This window comes from Haplochromis burtoni, unplaced genomic scaffold (assembly GCF_018398535.1).
Source record: "Haplochromis burtoni strain Fernald_Lab_line unplaced genomic scaffold, NCSU_Asbu1 Contig_220, whole genome shotgun sequence".
Classification (NCBI taxonomy): domain Eukaryota; kingdom Metazoa; phylum Chordata; class Actinopteri; order Cichliformes; family Cichlidae; genus Haplochromis; species Haplochromis burtoni.
The window spans coordinates 748,864-756,986 of record NW_024582581.1 but is presented as its reverse complement, the minus strand read 5'-3'; positions in this window follow the sequence as shown (position 1 = coordinate 756,986).

Below are 8,123 nucleotides of genomic sequence, written 5' to 3'. Positions count from 1 at the left end.
TGCCTCTCTGAAAGTAAAAATCTGGTGAGGCAGCAGGCATAGGTGGAAAAAAAACTGCATTGTACTTGGAAGTGATATAAGGTCAGCAGTACTGCATGTGCACACACACTCACAGACACACACACATATACACACATCTTAAATGCCTTTCAGCAGGTCTGCTGTAAAAGTCAAGTGATCAATTTGGGCCACATTATCTCCAAATTCCCTCTCTGCCTTGCATGAAACACATTGATCCAAAAATTCTGCAGACTTGTTTATTTGAAATCATAAAATCCATTAAAATTATATTCAGATTTTTGGTCAGCATACATTTCTATGCCTGTGTGGTTTTCCTCCAGTATTATTCTGCACTCCACAGGCATGGGGGTAAGGTCAAATGGAGACTTTAAATTGCCTGTGGGTGTATATAAATGTGATATGTGGTAGTGTTAAAAGAATGTCCAGCTGCACGATTTCTGGACTCCAGGAAAAGTGGGTACACAAAATGTGCTTGTTCGTAGTGTTCATAATACACAGTATGCACACACGTCGAGGTAATAAGTGTCCTAAAATCCTTAGAAATTAGTCTTCTATGTTTAAATCTTTTATTTATTTATCTATTTTCATTAAATTCTGTCGGTAAGCATTCCTCAAAGACACAGGCAGTCTTTGTCTCATCTTTGCTCAGAAAACAGAGTTTGAAATGATCCTCTGTGGTGCTGTGGGCTAAGTAGGAGCCAAAGTGTGGGCGTAGGGTGGAGGACGGGCAGTGGAAGAAGATCTGATTTGTCCCAAGAGTGAGGGGAAGAGGAAGCTTTGACTAAGGGTGTTGCAGGGAAACCCTTTACCTTTAACAGCTTTATAAGCAGAGGTTTTGGCATTTTGCTGGTCTCAAGCTTGTGTTCAGGTTTGTGTTAACACAATGTCTTCCCAGAAGTGGGTAGACGTGTGCTGCTCTCTGCTGCTGTACAACACGCATGTAAGCTTTCGCATTTGTTACTAACCATAGTTGGTTTTTATGACAGACCATCGCTCACAGGAAGGGATGTGTTTACAGCTTTTGTTTCATTTGAAATAAACAGACAAAAAAAAAATACATCTGGCAGTTATCATGAGACAATAAACAGCAACAATAAAACCACCTACACTACCCCAAACTACATCTTCAGAAATTCCCAAAAGGCGTTGATTTAATTGTTCGACTAGGGTTTCGTTTGAGAGGAGCATTACAAACAAGCAAAATGAGATCAGTCTGAGAAATGAAACTGACAGATTACTAAGTTTAAAGGACAACACTAACGTTTCAGTCTTTCCCTCCATAATTTTGCTGTTGCCGTCTGCCGACCTCCAGCCTCCAATGCGAGTGTCAAACACTGCAGTTCCTTAAACGGCCACTTGAGGGGAGTCAATCAAATCCCATTCATCCATCCTCTTTCGCTTCATCGGGGTTGTGGGGAAGCTGGAGCTTATCCCAGCTACCATACAGTAAGTCTGGGGTGGGAGGGGCTTAAAGAAAACTTTAAGAAACCTTGAAGAAATATATTAAATTACATGTAAGGTATGTACACAAATCTACACAGATTGATTTCATTTCCAGTTTCATATCCAGTTCATTTAATGTAGTTTTCCTGACAAAAATAAATAAATAAAAGATAATGAATGAAAATTCAGTAAAATAAAAACACTTTTGCTGACATACATGTCTGTATGACATCCACAGGGTTCCAAAAGTAAAGCCTTCTTGTCACTTTTAAGTACAGGGTTTGTTTTTTTGCTGTAAACATACAACATATTCAGCTGAGGTCAGCTTGTATTTGCTATTTTAGGATATTACTGTTACATTACTTATCATTTCCAGTATTCCAGGCCTATGCAGACTGTCCTACATTGCTCACAAATAGCACACTTGTATACACACACACGTGCACAGATTACAGCTGGTATTTGTAGCCTAGATATGAAGATAGTTGGTTCTATAACTCTTATCCAGAGGAAGTGGTGCTCTGCAGGGAGGCAGCTGGAGGCCAAAATGCAGCCTGGTGCTCAGAGAGGAAAGGGAGGATATAATCAGTGTCTCCATCTGTGGAGGGTGGCATAAGACAAGACGGGAGACACGCCTTTAATTAACCTTCACCTTCCTCTGCTTGTTCTCACATGTGCATGCCCGTGTTTGCGTTTGTGTGATTAGATGCCAGATAAAACACGGTCAGTGTGGTGCTGTTAAACTTACAGAGAATAAAATAGATGGAAACCAAGCCACAACGTCCAAGGCTGAAAAGTGTATTTCTGTGTTAAACTGTCACTTCCTTTTTTACAACCTGGTCCAAAAACCAGCTTTGATGTTTTGTTATTATTTTCTGTCTTCATCGGGACCCTTTTTAAAAACTCATCCAACCATCATTTGTTAAGACTCATCTGTTAAAGCTTAAAAAGAGAGTGGAGGTGGCTTTGATTGACATGCGCGCCACCCAGTGTTGGGGTCATTACTCAAAAAAAATAATGAACTACTCATACATGTGCATACTACTCATACATGTGCATATGCATTACTGGTGCTAACACAGGGGTGCTTCATCTCCACTAATTCAATTCACTAACTACATCTCTTGACTGTGTGGGCACTGTTGGTTTCATTTGGGTCATTTTTGATGGAATTATCCAAAAAATGTTTGACATGTGGCACAGACCATCAAAGAAGTATGTGTTTCTATTTTTTATTCTGTTAGGCCTCAGTCACACAGACCTAGGGACAGCTTTGAGATCCCTGCAGTCACCTGGCACTGGCTGTCATTGGGTGAAATCATTGACAAAGCGGTGCTGCAACAAAAAACTCCATGTGATTGGCTGATTGGTCACTGGTAGTTTGTAGGGAATACGTCTGTAAACATTTGAAATGTACTCACCGAGTGGTAGTGGAACTTGTGCAGTGCAAACCAGTTTGTGTTGCACATTTCACAGTTTCAGTCCTGTTTAGTGAGCAGGTGTTTTTTTCCACACCAACTTTCCAAAGCAATCAAAGCATTTACAAGGAGATTTTTGAGTACAGCTTACTTAGTGTTGTCATGCAAACAGGACCACTACTGGCTCCAAAAAGTGACCTGCACCCAATATACCAATGATAAACTTCAAAATGCAGATCGGGAAAATCAGCTGTATATGACGCATCACCTCGTCTGTACAATTTTAAAGTGGGAGCTGAATTTTTGACCCTTATCCTTTTAAGTCAAGTCAAGATTTAATATTATATACTTGTGCATGAGTTTGCCTTTGCACCATTTATGGTGTCACTGAGTCCTAAGACAAAGAAGAAAACTTTAACATAGTGAGCTAACACAGAGAGGAAAACACACATAATTGTTTTTTACTGGAAGATATATGGACTGTAATGGTTTCTTGGCAAACAGAGGCACCGTGGCTTCCTGGAGTCTCTGCTGGCGTCTTGGAAACCTCATGGTGACAAGAAAACTCCAGGAAGCTGTGGCCTTCAGCATGTTACAGTTTTTAAATATAAGAATGGTAAGACTCTAACTGGCATCTGAAATGTCAACTTTTCTTTCTTCTTCTTTTTTGCTGTCCTTTAATTCACTCATTTATTGATTCACCTTAATTGGATTTGGTAGTGCGGACGTTTAGGATGTAGTTCAACTAATCCTCGAGTCGTTTGCCGCTATAATGTCCACACTGACAAGAAACATCAGAGTTTCATCTGGCTGTATGTGTCACTGTCACTGTAACTAATTCAAAAAGTGTTGACCCAGGGAGTAATACTTTTCAGCAACAGTTGACCTTTGTCAGGCTCAGAGTGTTATGGTGAGGAGACCTGTAGCTTAACGCTGACTGACAGCCTTGTCATGTAAGATTTGATTGGTGCCAAGGGGTGTGTGAGACAGTGATGTAAAAAAGAGGAAAAAAAGATATGGGCCTGTCAACATTCATGAGAAATGATCACGGTGTCAAAGGGAGAGCATCCACTTGTCATTTCTCAGACCGCTCTGTTCTGTTCCACTCACCAGCTTTCTTCCATTCATCTTTCTGATGCAAATCTATCTTGTTTTCTTCCTTCCTTCCTTCCCATCCTTTCCTCTTTGTTTTCCTTCACTCTCTCCATTCTGCCAATCAGAGATGGGCAGTAACGCGTTACTGTAATCCGATTACTTTTTCAAGTTACGAGTAAAGTAAGGGATTACTATTGCAAAAACGGTAATTAGATTACCGTTACTTTCCCTTAGGAATGCTGCATTACTGCGTTACTAAAACCGTGATTTTTTTGCGAGAATGTCTCATGACAGTGACGTAAGCGAGTGCGCCATTCGTGACAACAGCTGTGTGCAGATCAACAGTGGATCATATATCGAGTGCGGGAGAGAGTATGAGCGTGCAGCGTTTAAAGCGTGGAAGTACTGACCTTACTTTAAGTTTGATTCCATAAAAAGTGACAAAAACATTAGCGTCCATTAGCATTGTGCGTGGGAAGAAAACTTCTTTTTACAGCGAAAAAACCCCTAAACTTCCAAGCAAGCACCGAGTGCGCTACCACGTAATGGGAAACTCACAGAGAAACTCGCGGATTCTTCCACTAACCGCGGCACACCTGCACCAGGGTAAACCTCCGCCTACGCCACTCCTGCTTTACAGGTGAAAATAGAGCAACAGGACCGCTAGTCTTTGATTTTATTTATTTTCTGCTGTGTTTTACTTGCATCTATTTGAAAGAGTGAGTGTAAACACAATATATATATATATATTTTATGTGCTGGAATGTGCAGAAAATAGGTTTAAATATTAAACAAATTTCTTCTAGTCAGAATGTTGCATATAATTAAATTTTTGCTTGATGCATAAAGTTAAAGATTAAAACTAATAAAACAAATTTTAAAAAGAGACTTTTCCATTTGATTACATTTTGTATGATGGATTATGTAGAAAAAGTAGAATTGGGCTGAAAGATCTATTTATCACCTATTCAGGTTGTAAATCGTGTTTTTAAAAAGTAACTAAGTAACTAAGTAATTAATTACTTTTGAAAATAAGTAATCAGTAAAGTAAAGGGATTACTTTTTTGGGGAAGTAATCAGTAATTAGTTACTGATTACTTTTTTCAAGTAACTTGACCAACACTGCTGCCAATCCTTCGTCTCTCCCTTTCTGTTCTTTCCTTTACTTCCCCTTGTTTACTTCCTCCCTTTCCTCCCCTCCTCTTATTCTCTTATCCTTTGCATCTTTTCCTTATTTTAAAACTGTCCAGCTCACAACCAATTCAAGCACTTTGAGTGTGTAATCAGCCAGATACACACGCACAAAACAAATACTTTTATTGAAGCTCTGGATCCATAAATATCAATTATCACGCTGTCATTGCTGGATATTGATAAAAGACCTGAGGAGCTCAGACATTTTTGTGCAATCAGTCTTTGACTGAAGATGCCACTCTTGATTAACTCCAGAGCATGTGGGTGTTGGGAGAATCCAAATACAACAATGCAAACACATATCGAGGCACGAGATGTTAGAGACTGAAGTGAAATGGTGTTAGCACATCGTTGTTTAATAAGCAACCATCCACACAGCTCCCTGTGTTTGCTGGACAACCACTGAATGCACCTGAGCTGCTGGTCCAGCCCCACGGTTGTGACAGTGAGAAACATGTGACTGTAAGTTTTAATGGGCAGTCTAAAATCTCAGGCCTGTCACTTTGTGCCTTCATTCAGATTAATGTGCACACCGAGCGGCTGGGCATTAAGCCCCACAGGCCCTCTCAATGACACACTTCAGTGCTCTGTGGCTCACTGCTGTACACCTGGAAACACATACCAATATCCTGCACGGAGGCTTGTCATGGTCACTCAGGAGGATGTGCACTCAGAACACAAACACTCACTTCCCCGAGAAAAGCCCAAGAAAGGTTTATTTCAACTCCAATTCTTTATAATAAACAAATTACTGAATAAAATCCAACGATGGCATCACTGTGCCTGTTTTACAGAAGGTCTTAAAGACTCATATGTGTTATGTTTTCCACTTCTAAGCTTTGGTAACAAATAAGAAGAAGAAACTGTACTCAAAGAACGTCAACATATTAAAAAGGTTTCTTAATGTTAATGAAGAATGATACATTTTTCCTGTGAAGTGTATAAATTCATTTTAAAATTAAAGTTACTCATTGCCCCCCAAAATACTTCATCTATAAGAATCAGATGTTAATTATTATTTCCTTGGGATTTGGGATTTGACAGTAAATTAGTGACTCTTTATTTTCTTGGGGCAAGTTCTGTAGTGGCACCAGATGTTGCTGTCTTTAAAATGCTCATAAGTCATGCTGGTGTCTATCTTTTTTTTCTCTTGGAGCTTGGAGTAATTCTCAACAGCATCTGGCTAATTCTAATGAAAATTGTTTCATCATCTGTTGGAGAGAGGAGGCAAGAGGAGATACAAAGTGTTGCTCTGCCCCCATTTGGTAGCAGACAGAAAGGCAGGAGACCATATTCAGGACTGATAGCTTATAAAGCACCAACACTCAGTAACTAGATATTTAAAGATAAATTTTGTACTACTCCCAAGGTACGCTAAACACCGACATATAATTTAGATGCAGGCGATTAAACCCTCCACTCCCAGGCAGATTGCATAGTACAGGCGGCAGAGGAATGCTCAAAAAGCACTTATTACAGTGGAATTAAAACCACTTTCCTGCTTGTAAATTCAACAATATATTATACTAAGAGTGTGCACTCACTACAGAGACGGTGTGTCATACTGTGCAAAAGTATATGTGCACTATGAAGACCTAAAGACTGCATCGGGTCATAAGCTGCTACTTTTTTCCCACACTGTGAACACTGCGGCTTATACAGACATGCGGCTAATGCATATTTTTTTCATGCGGCCAAAAACGTTTTGCCTGGTAACAGTAGACTAATAAAATTGATAAGTAGTATATATACGGTATATATTTTTACCGGTTGTTAAGAGACGTTGTAATGTTGTTTGTACACTGTTCCGTAAAAAAACCATAAGCAACGTAATTTGTGTGTTACTGATACGTACGTATACTTAAAGGTAGCCGTGTTACAGGCGCTGTTCGAAGAAAAAAAGCATTTGCAGTATGTATTTTTGTATGTTTATGTTACCATGTTTATGTTACCGTACGGATTAAATTAAACGTTAAAAATCCTCACGTGTAATGTTTCTGTGTAAATATCTCATATTACAAGTGAAACGCATACGGCTTAAAATCCGGTGCAGCCTGTACAAGTACAAAATTGATTTTCTTTCTAAAATTAGAGCATGTGGCTTTTAATCAGGTGCGCTCTGTAGTCTGGGATTTACGGTAATATGTGCTGATGCAGCATTCATTTTCCAAAAGCGTTGTGCAGTGAATAAAGAGACAAAGAAAGTCAAACTTTGTCAAAGCAAAACAGGAAAACTACCCACTATGAGTATATACACCGAAACACCCCCAGTTTGGACCCTACATACAGGCAGAAATTAAAACTTTCTCAACCTGTAGTGATACATTGGGTGGTGGACTAATGAGGCTATGGAGAATCTGCAGGCGTGTCTGGACTGCACTGACTGGGAAGTTTGGATGAGTATACAGATGCTGTGACGCCATCGGCTCTTGTGAGGACAGCTGCACACTATCTCCCACCACGCTGAGTTATAATAATGACAAGCTCACAGCTAAGGTAAGGAGGCTAAGGTTGGATGAGGAGGAAGCATTTTGGAGTGTGGACAGAGTCACTAGATGATGTTAAAGAGCAGATTTATCAAGATGGTGACAGAGGCCGTCAACTGTACTAAAGAAACCAGTTTCCAGCTAATGACTGCGTCTGTCTGAAAATTCAATTAAATTTTATTTATATACTCAGTGTTGGGAAGGTTACTTTTAAAATGTATTCCACTACAGATTACAGAATACATGCCCCAAAATGTATTTTGTAACGTTACTCAATGAGAGTAACATATATTGAATACTTTGGATTACTTAATGGTGATGGCAAGCTACATTGTAGCCACAGCCACCCTGGGGCGCACTGACAGAGGCAAGGTTGCCGGACACTGGCGCCACCAGGCCCTCTGACCACCACCAGTAGGCAACGGGTGAAGTGTCTTGCCCAAGGACACAACGATCGAGACTGTCC